This window comes from Chiloscyllium plagiosum, chromosome 1 (genome assembly GCF_004010195.1).
Source record: "Chiloscyllium plagiosum isolate BGI_BamShark_2017 chromosome 1, ASM401019v2, whole genome shotgun sequence".
Classification (NCBI taxonomy): Eukaryota; Metazoa; Chordata; class Chondrichthyes; order Orectolobiformes; family Hemiscylliidae; genus Chiloscyllium; species Chiloscyllium plagiosum.
In genome coordinates, this window is record NC_057710.1 from 49463827 (window position 1) to 49477877 (window position 14051).

The window sequence follows — 14051 nt, forward strand, 5'->3', positions numbered from 1 at the left end:
GCAACTGAGATGACTGGCCTCCAAAAATCACAGCCATCTTCCTATGTGCCAGGTATGACTCCAACCCATTGCCTTCTTATACCCATTGATTCCAGTTTTGCTTGGGCTCCTTGATGCAATACTCAGTCAAATGTGACTTTGATATCAAAAGCTGTCACTCTCACCTCTGAACTGCAGTTCTTTTGTCCATGTTTGAATCAAGGTAGAACCCAAACTGGGCATCATTGAGCAGGTTATTGCTGAGCAGGTACTGCTTGAGAGCACTGTTGATGATACCTTCCATCACTTTACTGTTGATCGCAAGGAGACTGGTCGACTAGGAATTGACTGGTTTGGATTTGTTCTTCTTTTTGTGTAAACAACATACCTGAACAATTTGTTTACATTGTCAGGTAAATGCCAGTGTTGTAGCTGTACTGGAACAGCTTGGCTATGAATGCGGTTAGTTCTAGAATATAAGTCTTCAGAATATTGCCAGAATGTTTTCAAACCTCATAAGCTTTTCAGTTCTCAATCAAAAAAAGAGAATTGGGAAAGAACCTGGGTTTGTCTTATTTTGTGCAGCTCAGTTCCACACTGGGCAGCAAATTGAGCCTTTGAGAGAATTTTTGAATAAATTTGATTAAAAAACAAATCAGACTCACACATCTCAAATAAAATCTTTTTTCTGACTGGGCTTCAACCTTGGTCAGAAACAGTAATGCAATAAATTCATATCATTCAACACAATATTGATATTTTAATATATTGAAAACCTTTACACAATGTGTCTCTACATCAATGAGTTCCATCTGTCACTGCATGCCGGTGATATTATTATGTAAATGTTTCAGGACGTTTCCTCTGAAGATAATAATATATTGCTGGCATTAGAGCTAAAAAAGTTTATGAAATGTCATCTGCTTGACTGGAATAAGAAAACTACTCTGGGTCTTACCATGTAAAATAACTCTCAGGAATATGCATACAAACTCAATAATCATGGTAATTTTTGAGACATAAAAATCATAAGCAGAATTATTATATTGGAAGTGCATGAATGCTACCAGTTAATGCAAAGCCTGTTTATGCATGAGGCACTTTTTTTTTGTACCATCCCATCATTTTTCAATAATGCCAGAGCTCTAAGCGAATGTCATTTTACATATTTTATTTGGGTTTTTTTGTACAAAGCGTTTTTGAAGGCATGCAAATAGACGTTTTATTCACTGCTGCTATCATATACGGAGTGGACTGATTTCTTGTCTGGTGCTCTTTTGTCCAGTATTTAACTGGTGATGGGAATCCTTGATAAATGGATTGGTGTTCATGTTAAAATTCTGGAAAGAAAAATATCCGATAAACACATTAAGCAACAGCAAGGTTAGGACTGTGTTTTTTTAAGAGAGAGAGATGGTACAAGCATGAGACAGATGGGGGTGGGGGGGTGGGGGGGGGGAAACAAAAGGAGAAAATTACTTCAGAATAGAGAAGCATCCTTGTGTGATTTAGCAGCGATTATGAAAAGTGATGATGTTACTACACCAAGCAACAACCTCCATCAATAGAATTTTAAATTTTTTTATTTCATCTCACTTGATATTTTTGCAAGGACACCCTGCATGACATCATTTTCTCATATGTCTGAAGTGAAACTATATCATACAATTGTTCAATATTTAATCTTTAATTCAGAACTATCACCAATAATAATTTCCCCCTTATTGCTTGCTTGTTTCTCCTGCCCTTTACAATGTTTCTCATTCCAATGTAATCTAAATCCCACTCTGACCATTGATATCATTATTTTGGCAAAATTGCTTGAAACACCAAGATCATCCTGGAGAGCAATTGTAATGCAAACATTCTTTCTCTTCTGTCAAACAGATTTTTAACTCTTTCCCCTTCAACTCTTGCCTCAATAGTGCAAGGAGTTCATAAAGTTTTAAATTACTGAAGCTGAGACCATTTGTAAAACTGCTTCCCTTATCCTAGGACTAAAGTTGTTCTTTTCTTATCATACTTTCTCTGCAATCTTCTCATCTATCAGTACCACCTCTTATTTCCTTTGCTCCATTTGAACTTAACTGCTGACCAGCCAGGCACACCTCTGGCTGTCCATACTTGCTGATATTGTAAGTGCTACTCTCCCTGGATGTTATCTCTATCATTTTCCAAAGTGCCATCAACAACCCCTTCTGAAAGGTTGTATCAACTGCTGTGATTTTGCAAATGTATAATCTTACCAAAATCTTATTATCAGTTTTAAAACTCTTTTCTTTCCTTTTTGGGATTTAGAGTAAATTCCCTACAGTATGGAAACAGGCCATTTGGCCCAAGAAGTCCACATTGACCTTCCGAAGAGTAACCCACACAGACCCATTTACCTCTGACCAATGCACCTAACAGTTTGGGCAATTTAGCACGGCTAATTCACCTACCCAGCACACATGTGGAGTGTGGGAGGAAAACAGAGCACCCGGAGGAAACCCGCACAGACACAGAGAGAATGTGCAAACTCCACACAGACAGTCGCCCGAGGCTGGAATCGAACCCAAGACCCTGGTGCTGTGAGGTAACAGTGTTAACAACTGTGCCACCGTGCCAATTTAGGCATCACCAGCTAGCTCAGTATATGTTGGCCGTTAAGAGTCAATGACATTGCTGTTTCATGGAGTCACGTGTAGACCAGGCCTGTAAGGATGTCACATTTCCTTCACTCTCAACCACATTCTCTACTTGTCCTTGTGGGCCTTGCTCTCCTTATCTTAAATACACAGCCTTTTGCAGCAGTGAGTTCCACAGTTTCACCGTCCTCTGGCTGAAACACATCTCCTTCATTTCAGTTCTAAAGGCTTGCCCCTTTGCTATGAGGCTGTGCCCTTCGGTCCTCATCTCTCCTACTAACAGAAGCATCTCCTCCATGTCCACTCTGTCCAGCCTCTCAGAATTCTGTAAGTTTCAATCAGATTCCCCCCCTCATCCTTCTAAACTCTGTCTTCTACTGACCCAGAGTCCTCAATCACTCCTCATATTAAAAGCTCATCATCCCCAGGATCATGCTTGTAAACCTCCTCTGCACCCCTCCAATGCCAGCACATCCCTCCTTACATATGAGACCCAAAACTGCATACAATATTCCAAATGCAGTCTGATCAAAGCCTTATACAGCCTCCGCAGTACATTTCTGCTTTTCTATGTTAGCCCTCTTGACATGAATGCTAACATTGCATTTGCCTTCCTAACTGCCAATTGAACCTGCATGTTCAAGAAAATCCTGAACTAGGACTCCCCAGTCCCCTGTACTTCACACTTCTGAACTCTTTACAAATTTAGAAAACACATGTCAATTCTTCCTACCAAAGTGCATAACCTCACATATGGTCACCAACTGGCTAGGTATTTTACTCAATTTTTTACCGGATTAAAATTTCACCATCTGCCACAATGGGATTCAAGACCATGTTCCCCAGAACATTAGTCAGGATCACATACTTTCTTAATGTAATGAATATTTTTTTGAGGAGAAAGGAGTGCTGTTGTGTTACCCCTTTAAGATAGAATATGTAAATGAATAAGTTACATTGATACCGAACATGTCTCCTGCATCCAATGCAGTCTAGCTGACAGCAAGGAAGTCTGAGGGAGCACAGTTTCCCTGTAACAATATGGTTGTTAAACATTTATAATTAATCTGCCTGCTAAACAATCCTGTAATACCTCATCAAATAAATAGAATCTATGTTTATCATACTTGTGTCAGATTGATAATTTTGTGTTCAGCAAACAGGATCGCAACTTACCATCACTTGAAGTGGCAGCAATAATTTGGCGTGGTGTCATAAACATTGAATTTTGTAAATCACTTAGGTTTTGAAATGTCTCTTTAACTTCAAAATAAAAGAGTGACTTGGAAAGGGTGTAATTTGGATTTATGGTAAACACCTCAGTTCTAAGAAATGTCCATATGATATCAGGTTGCCATGGAGGAGAGAAAATCAAATAAAGCCCATTAAAGTGTTCAGTGATTGGTTTAACATGACTCACTGGGCAGTACACTGGGCAGAAGTAAGAAAAGCTATTTGTCTTAAAGAACCAACAGTATATTTTTGAGTGTTCGGTTTCTATTTCAAAAGAAAGATAGCAGCAAAGCTGAGGCACTTGATAATGTAGGGAGTGGGGATACTCCAAAGGGTGCTTTGCGAATGATAATTAAATGTGAAGTGCAATAATTGTTATAGGACACTGACAATTTCAACTTGATATAGCAGAGAGAGATGAACCTTTGTCCAAGAGCTGGCAGTGAGACTGTTCCTTCAATGCTAGATATTCACTAGAAATGTGCAATAGAGTAAAAGTGTTACCCCAAAGTTTATTTTGGTTAATTAATTAGTTAATGTAAATCAATCTTATCTTGATTTATTAATTTCCTCTTAATCAATATTTGATCTATGCAGATTTTAACTCCTTTGAGAGAGTAAAGGATTTAAAAAGTGAAATCTCAACCATTGGTTTCTTTCTCTTGGTGTCACAGGCATTTATTTCTTTTTGTAAAAAAGAATTATCAGTAACTTTGGGGATTGTACCAACTGGGCATTGGAGTAACATTAATATCGACCCATATATTCCAGTTCAGTGTGGTAGAACCTTAAAGGTGATTTTGATGCAATTTTAGATGGCCAGACTTGGAGCGATATGGATTATTACCCCCATTTCACTGCCATTTGGCTTTCTCTACAATTTTCTGTTCATTAATTTTAGATGAGAACTATCCAGAATCCTGACAGCCATACTTTCTCTAAAGAAATTGTTTGTGACTTTCTTTATCCCATTAGTACTTTTCCTAGGATGGTGATGGCTAGCACGAGGGGGCATGGCTTCAAATTGAGGGGTGATAGATATAGAACAGATGTCAGAGGTAGTTTCCTTACCCTGCCTGCAACAGTAGTAGGCTCGTCAACTTTACGGGCATTTAAATGGTAATTGGATAGGCATATGGATGAGAATGGAATAGTGTAGGCTTGATGGGTTTCAAATTGATTTCACAGGGTGGTGCAACATCGAGGGCCAAAGGGCCTGTACTGCGCTGTAATGTTCTATGTTCTACTACCCCGCTTTGCCTTGTATCATGAAATATTGCAATTTAACCTCCACTGGTTTCTACCCAAATACAGTCACTTGCTCCCTGCACTGCCCTACTTCACTTGTTTAAAGTCTATGATTTTTCTAACTTTTACTGGAAAAGTCACAGACTTAAATATTAACACTGTTTCTATCTCCACAGATGCTGCCAGACCTGTTAAGTATGTTTAATGTTTTCTGATTTTATTCCTTCCCAACTCAAACATTTACATGAGAGACTTTAAGAAAATATTTCACATTTTGTTGAAATACAGCATTTGTGCCATTTCACTGTAAAATGATTTTAAAAAGACAATAAAAGAAAGGTAAAATGCAATGATCAAAATTTCTGAATCACATGAACATAACGACATAAAACTTTGAAGTAGGATGTAGGCCATTCAACCCCTCCAACCTACCTCCTTCACGTGATAAGACCATGACTGTTCTGATCATGACCTTGGCTGCCTCATTAAGAGAGCATAATTCAGTAATAACCAATGCAATGTCCTCTTGATTCAATAATAATAAATGACATGCTGAAAATTTCTGCAGGAAAACAACTGTTCCCTGTGACAATAATAATATTAATAATAATATTTGTGAGTTGAGAAGAGATTGTTATTGTCAAAGAGAGGATAAGGTCTCCCAATTCAGATGGAATACCCCAAAACATTAAGCTCTCAGAAAAGGAGGAATGATCTTGCTCCCCTTTCTTTATTCATCCCTCCCCTTGTTGAATACAATAAAGTTAATTTAACAGGATCCCTTATCAGTGGATATCTATCTTTCAGAAACAAAGGAATTTAAGTTCCAAATGGATTAGGAATGGGCAATAAATGGCTGTCCAGCCAGCAAGCCCACATTTCGTGAATGAATAGAAAAAGGAGCCAATTAAACCAGATTTTCTTAAATTAACAAAGATGAATTGCTAAACACACAAAGAATTAATGACAACACATGCTTGAACAGATTAGAGTAAGAGGTGAGTCTAAAAAGTTAAACTACAGAGATACAAATCAGTCTCTGAGTTGTTCATGAGGAGTAAATAGTTTCAGTTCTAGCTATTGCAGTGGAGGTTACCAGTAATATTGATGTAGGTGCATGAACAGCCAGCTTTACAGTCCTTAGTTTTACAGATTGCTTGAGATTCTGTATTTCTGGGGCCTTTCTACCATGATTGACTTCCATTATTCAGGATAAGAAAGAGCCCATGGTTGTCCTGTTTTCTTTTCAACTGGTTTGTAGCATGTGGAGTTAGAGAGAGTGGCACAAGGGTGATAACTATTCAAAAGATAGTTCTTCAACTGTGACTTTCAAAGCATGCTAATTCTCAAACCCAGCCCAATATACTTGAGAGTGTTTGGTCCCACTAATTCCTTCAGTACAGCTGAAACAAGCTTTTTAACCCCTTTCCTTATGTATTCTATGGTGATAAATGAGACATGGCTTTGAGCTGAGAAGGGAGACATTGTCTCCCTTATTATCTCTTCTTGTTAAATCTCTCCCTGTTTACAGTTTCCCTGACAATTCACATGTGCACCATTCCATGAGCTTCACACAAAACTTTGCCAGACGGTTGCTGATTTAAATCTGCAGTTTTTCTTAACAACACATTTTGGAATGGAAAGTACAAAATGTCTGTAAATACTTTGGAGTTTTGATGCATTATCATAACAAGATGCATAAGCTGTTGAACGCTGTTTTCTTTAAGTGTGATTGTTAATGGTAAATAACAGCATTGATATTCAATACCATTGATTTCAGGGTTAGAACGACTGGGTTTAAATGACAATTCACCCACCATTACTTATTTAGAATCTGCAGAACAATCTCCATATTCTTGAGAAACCCCCTACTTATCCATATTTCACTTAATCCTGATCTTTTTGGCTCTGCATGAAGAGAACATTCTGGCAGATTCAAATGGAATCACGTTTAGGCTAAGAAGTTCTTTTTGTTTTACAGAATTGGAACTATTGTTTTTGCAATGCTGCATTTTTATTCAGTTGCAAGATCATTTGGACTGGATTGAAAGACAGGCACTTTTTTTTTAGAAATGAAAAGAATGAAAGATTGCACTCAATTGCATCATAAGACACTGTTGTAACATGCTGAGAGATATATTAAACTGTATTTCCCATGTGCAGTTTATATTCTTCTTGCATTTGAATATGTCTGAACTCCAGTAGAAATGTGATTTTGTAGTTTGGTTAAGTGAATTTAATGTGGGGACTTGTAAATTTGGCAACTTAATACGATAAGAACCTATGGTATTGGAGGTGGTATATTAGAATGGAAAGAAAATTGGTTTACTAATAGAAGAAAATAGTTGGAGTAAGAGGGGCATTTTCAAGATGGCAACCTGTAACTAGTAATGTACCTCAGGGATTAATGCTGAGGACACAATTAATTACAATATGCAATTACTTGGAAGAGGAAAGTGAATGGACAATAGCCAAGTTTATGAATTACGCAAGTAGGTGGGAAGGCAAGTACTGAGGATAGAAAAGGGTTTTAATATAGACAGGTTAAACAACAGGCAAAAACTTGGAAAATTGAACATAATGTGGGGAAATGTGATGTTATATACTTTGGCAGGAAAAATAGAGAAGCTGAGCATTAACTAAATGGAGAAGGATTACCAGAAGTTACAGTCCAGAAGGATTAGGGAGTCCTCGTCCATGAATCACAAAAAATTAGCTTCCAAGTTCTAAGAGAAAATTAAATATTGGTTTTTAATTCCAAGGAAAGGAAGTGTTAAATTATGATGATTCTGTTAAAACTATGAAAGGTAAAAATCAGACCATAGCTGGAACTGTGAGCAATTTTGGGTTCCTTATCTAAGGAAAGATGAACTGTCATTGGAATAAGTCCAGAGAAGGTTCACTAGGAAGATACCAGATATTGAGGGATTGTCTTATGAGGAGCGGATGTGTAGATTGGCCATATACTCATTCAAACATAGAAGAATGAGAAGTGGCCTATTTAAACAGACATTAGGCGACATATACTGTAGATGCTGAATGATTACTTCTACCTGTGGAAGAGTCTAGAACCAGACAGCATGATCTCTGAATAGGCATCATACATTTTAGGACAGAGATGAAGAGGAATTTCTTCTCTCAGAGGGTAGTGAATCTGTACAACTCTTTACCTCAGAGGAACGTAAAGGTTGGGGTATTAAATATAATCAAAGCTGAGATGGACAGATTTTTAAGAAGTAAGGGAACCAAGGGTTATAGAATCATGGAAAGAAAGAATTTTACAACACAAAAAGAGGTCAGTTGACCCTTTATGTCTATACTAGCTCCCAAAACAGCAATCCAGTTAGTCCCATTCTCCAGTCCTATTTCCATAGTCCTCTGTAATTAAGGGGAAAAAGAATGAAAGAGGAGTTGAGAAATATCACATTAGTCATAATCTAAGTGAATGACTAAACACATTCAATGGACTGAACGGCCTACTGCTGTTTCTATATCTCACGATTTTATGTTCATTATGGTCACACTGTAGGGAGTCTAATCTAATCTATGCAATACATTGGTTGCTATAAATGAACAATGCAAATGATTGCAAAATTACAAAATAATAAAAAAAAACAAATGTACAGTTAGGAGAAGAAGAAAGTAGACAACATAAATATTAGTCAGTGGCAACAGTTCCATAGTCATGAGCTAGGATTATTCGGATGGTGGATACAGTGATTGGAAAAATGTTAGCCAGGTGGATCTCATAGAATATGAGTTCCACGATGGGAGCTGTTAAACCTGTCCAATCAGGGACCCCTGGCTGACAGATAAATCAGGGGCTTATGGGATCCTGTTCAATCTAGGAACCAGCTCTGAACGAGCTGGGTGAATGTCATGTACTATGCATGTTTAAATAAAGAGTGACTTGGTGACAGAATACCAGATGTCATGGAGTTATTTCAATGGGGTTTTCCTAGGTAACCACCAGAAGAATCAGTCAGGATGCAACTCACCATTTGCAACAACCCTGCAGCTATTTGCGTTTTTAGAAAGCATTAATTGGAGGCAGGACCCCCCAACACTATTCAGATAGAAAGCATGCCTCTGAGAGCTGCCAACCATTCTAAGTGGCTAGCAACCCTTGAATTTTGCAGCAATGGCCAAGATTAGGACTACAAGCAGCCCCCAGAATTCAGGTCGTGGAGTGTAAGACCAGGTCAGTGTGGAGATGTTTCAAAGTGCAGCAGGGAAATGAAGCTCAGAGGCTGAGTGGTGAGAAGAAAGCGGCTGGATGGAGAAGCTAAGGATTGGCAGCACTGGGAGGGAAAGGGGGATGTGCATTCATCTGGGAGGGTATTGAACACAGGAAAGATATCTCTAGGTTGGTAGCGGGTGGTGGCAGCAAATAAAATGAAACAGGTGACGAGCCCAGTACCTTCCACCCACTCACCAACCTGGCGCCAGTATACAGTGTACAAGAAATGCATATACCAGCAAGCCAACCATTGGGTCCATTGAATGGGAAGCTCAGTGCCTATTTCCTTCTTGACTGCAATAACACATCGTGCTGGAGAAGAGAGAATGAATGATAGCAGTCTGTTACTTCATCATTTCAGGTGAAGTGAAAGGAAAAAAACGTGGTGTGTAACCCTGTTACCTATTGGGCCACATCAGTGAAACCTTTCCACTTCACGCCCCTACCCTCCACCTCTGTCACTCCAAGGAACAACTTCCCTACATTCTTCCCACTCAAATCCCCAAGGGTTCCTTGAGCCTCGTTAACCAAGAAACATAGACTTCCATCTCAGTTCAGTCACCATGGATTTTCTCCCCAGGATCTCTAGTAGTCTGAGTATGGTCAAGAAGGAGCATTGCTTAGCTGTGAGCCAACCAGATTAGCTGTTTGCTCTTTCTGGTGCCAGCTTCCTTTCCTTAAGAAGCAAGTGTCCCACAATAAAGCTAGCCCAGCATATTGTTACTGAGGGCCAACTCCACTAGGTAGAGTGGTGCAGTTGTGAGACAAGTAATCCCTCCCCTTCTTATTCATAAAGTTTAATCTTTGGTGTGCACTTTCCATTGAGGCAATTATTTCTATGTTTGCAGATGATACAAAGATAGGTTGAGGGATCGAGTGTTGAGGAAGTGGAGAGACTGAAGAAGGACCCAGGCAGAGTGGAAGAGTGGGCAAAGAAGTCGCAGATGGAATAGAGTGTGAGATAGTAAGAGGTTATGCATTTTGGTAAGTATAGAGGTGTAGACTATTTTCTAAATGGGAAAAGACTTCAATATGTGAAGCACAGGGAACTTGGAATTCTAGTTCAGGATTCTCTTAAGGTTCAGTTGGCAGTTAGGAAGTCAAAACATAATGTTAGCATTAATTTCAAGGGGGTTAGAATACAAGAGCAGAGATGTATTGCAGAGGCTGTATGGCTCTGATCAGTTGGCATTTGGAATATTCTGTGCAGTTTGGGTCCATAACTAAGGCAGGATGTGATGGCCTCGGAGGAGGCCCAGAAGAGGTTTAAAAAATGGTCCTGGGGATGAAGGGCTTGTCATATGAGGAGCAGTTGAGGACTCTGGGTCATACAGGATGGAGCTTAAAAGGATAATGGAAGGAGATGTGGGCGACATGGTGGCACAGTGGTTAGCACTGCTGCCTCACAGCGCCAGAGACCCGGGTTCAATTCCCGCCTCAGGCGACTGTCTGTGTGGAGTTTGCACATTCTCCCCGTGTCTGCGTGGGTTTCCTCCGGGTGCTCTGGTTTCCTCCCACAGTCCAAAAATGTGCAGGTTAGGTGAATTGGCCATGCTAAATTGCCTATAGTGTTAGGTGCAGGGGTAAATGTAGGGGAATGGGTCTGGGTGGGTGCGCTTCAGCGGGTCGGTGTGGACTTGTTGGGCTGAAGGGCCTGTTTCCACACTGTAAGTAATCTAAGATCTTTATTGAAATTTACAGAATTCTGAGAGGCCCAAATAGAATGGATTTGGAGAAGATGTTTCAGCTAGTGGGAGAGACGAGGACACAAGTGTACAGCCTCAAATGAAGGGATGACCATTTAGAAATGAGATAAGGAGGAATTTCTTCAGCCTGAGGGTGGTGAATCTGTGAAACATATCGCTACAAAATGCTGTGAGGCTAAGTGATTCAGTATATTTGAGACAGAGATAAGTAGGTTCTTAATTGGTAAAGCAGATAAAGGGTTACATCTGATCAGAGCCATACAGCCTCTGCAGTACATCTCTGCTCTTGTATTCTAACCCTGTTGAAATACAGAAGGAAGGGTTGAGAAACATATCAGCCATAATCAAATGGCAGAACAGATTCAATGGGCTGAATGTCCTAATTCTGCTGCTATATCAAATGATCTTATAGTCTCATTTATGTGCTTAACTCTACACCTAGACTCAGACACAAGTATCCAGTAATATTGGAGATCTGCTTTCATGGGGTGTTCTTCAGTAAGGAGATAGTTTTAAGTTGTGCTGATCGCCAACAGACATGAAGATTGTGGTAAGACCAGGTCTACACTACTTGTGAATGAACTCCACCAGGTTTGATTGAATATAACAAAGAGAGAGAAAGTCCTGCTGGAGTCCTACAGAGTCAGGCTCCACTTCCATGTGATCGGATGTTATTATGACTTAGTTCCTTGTATATGCTCAATAAGTATCCTGTGAGCAAAGGTAAAGGTACCTTTTACTCCACAAAGATAACTGAATCCACAGTGACTGTAATGATTTTTCTTATTGCTCTTTAATGAGGTTAACTCCCTCCAAAGTACTACAAGGGACATCTGAAAAAATATCAATCTGTACTCCAGACAAAACAAAAATCAGCATCAAACCAGTTACTTTTTAAGGACTAACTCACTTAATACTATTTTTTTTCATTGACCAGGCACAAGTGTATGAGAAAACTTCTAAATATATTCACGTTGCTGAATTTTCCAAAGTGAAAAGCATTATTGATCAAGTCCTCGTGATTCAGTGCCTTTTCCTGCATAAACTGAAAAATGAAACCTCCCTCTTTGGCTTTGTGTCTATTTATGTCTGATTATGCTTTTGTGACCTGCCTTGGGACATTTGTATTTGTTAAAGGTGCTATAAAAATGCAAGTTATTTCTATTTCTGAAATCTGCTCCAACAATGTGCACTAGGCCAGTGATGATCAGCACTACATTATGCAGGTCAATGTCCCTTTCCCAGCAAACAGTCATGATTCTTTCATTCTAAAACAATCATCGCTGTCAGCCCCATCTGAAGGCGAAGGCAGACTGCCAGAACAGCTCTTTAGGGACTGGAGTCAGAATACTTTGAGGATTTTTGACTGATCTCAGAGCTGGCCAGAGGTCTGTTTCCACACAAACACTTTAAAAGTATATAATTCCACTTTCCACCAAGTTGACAATTATATTTTTTTCTAACAAAATCACCAGCATCACCCATTTGCTGAACTTTTCCTTGCTGTGTTCTTTATTGCAAATTTTTAACCTGTAACTACTTCTGCAATCTTTTGGTATTTTAATGTATCTCCAATGTTTGATTTAGGTAATAAGTTATATCATCTAATAATTAACTATTAATTGGTAAATGGATCATTCAGCCTTCACTTCTTTTTTCCTCTATATGAACTCCTGCTGTCACTCCCCACCCTGTTCTCTCACTTTCTTTCCATAAATTGACTGCTTATATTTAATTTTAAGTTCTGACAAAAGATATATATGCTGATGGCCTGCATTTCATGTCCAGAATTTTCTGTTTCATTTTAAAGAGACACTGAAGTGTTGCTTGCAAAAAGTCTCTTAAAATACTGTATACTTGATGCCTTAGCGTAAGATTGTCCTTGTTGTGTGACCTTGCACCTAAGCAGAGAATAAAGGCAATAACAAGAGAGGCATGAGATTAGTCCTAACCTGGCCTGAGGATTTTTTCTGTCTTTTCTTTCTTGATAGCGATTTAGTGACTGGTAAACCTCAAATGAATTTCTACATGTATAGCAATTAGCTTGAGAGATACATAAATTAGGATAATTAAAGTTAACATGTACAATTTCAAACATTGTAGCTAAACTTGTCCCAAACATTACAGTTGCAAGGACAAACAACTTTGATTTTTATTGCACATTTCATGTAGCGGAATATCCAAATGTTTTTCATAGAAGCCTGATGAGGAGAAGAAACAGGCTAAAAAGTGGGTAAATGCTTCAGGAAAGAAGTAGGATTTAAGAGACAAAGAAGGAAAAGGAGGCAGAGAGGTTGGATATATTTGGAAAATTGGATGAAAAGCAGGCACCACTTGATTGGGCAAGTGTATGAAAAAAAGACAGTCATGGGATTGAAGAATTTAGAAAGGTTTATTAACCTAGAAAAAATTATGGAAATAAGAACGGAAGAATACTTAGGAACTTTGAATGTGAGACACTGACAAATCACAGAGATTTACTGTTCATATTCTCAGACCTATATTGTTTGAAGGTTCATCGAGTAATGGGAATTTGTTGTAGAACTGGCTTTTATTTTACAATGGAATCCTTATTCTAAAATGAAAAAGCAATGACATAGGGAATGTTCTGATTAAAAGTACTTTGTTTACATTCTATGTCGGCAGTTTGTATCATTACTATAGTGTTGTTACTTGCACTTTTAGTGCCACTGCAATTTTTTAACGCTAGAGGCCTTTTCTTTTCTACTGCCATTTCATCTGTTGCCACAGAAGAACTTACCTCTATCACCACTACAAAACATAGTCCAGAAAATGACTAATTAGTACTTCAGCATTTCACATGGAATTGAGATCTAGCCAAGTCAACTAGGAAAAGTCCACAAATAAAATTAGTAACCTTATTTTGAAGGGATGAGATTGGATTCTGGCAGTTTCTATTTTTGCAGTGTGCAGAAATATTAACTACCACTTGAAAGGTGGTCACGTAGCATTACATAATATTATTTTGACATGCAAAAATTATACCTCTTAATGCCT

General features: G+C 38.7%; 1 long non-coding RNA gene across 1 annotated transcript in view; it reads right to left on the reverse strand.

Annotated features, from left to right (window-relative positions):
- Positions 1-1163: 1163 nt before the first annotated feature.
- LOC122546637 overlaps positions 1164-14051 on the reverse strand; it is a 57176-nt gene continuing 44288 nt past the window's right edge. The window contains exon 3 of the long non-coding RNA XR_006310785.1: positions 1164-1319. This is a non-coding gene — a long non-coding RNA (uncharacterized LOC122546637). The remainder of the gene's footprint in view (positions 1320-14051) is intronic.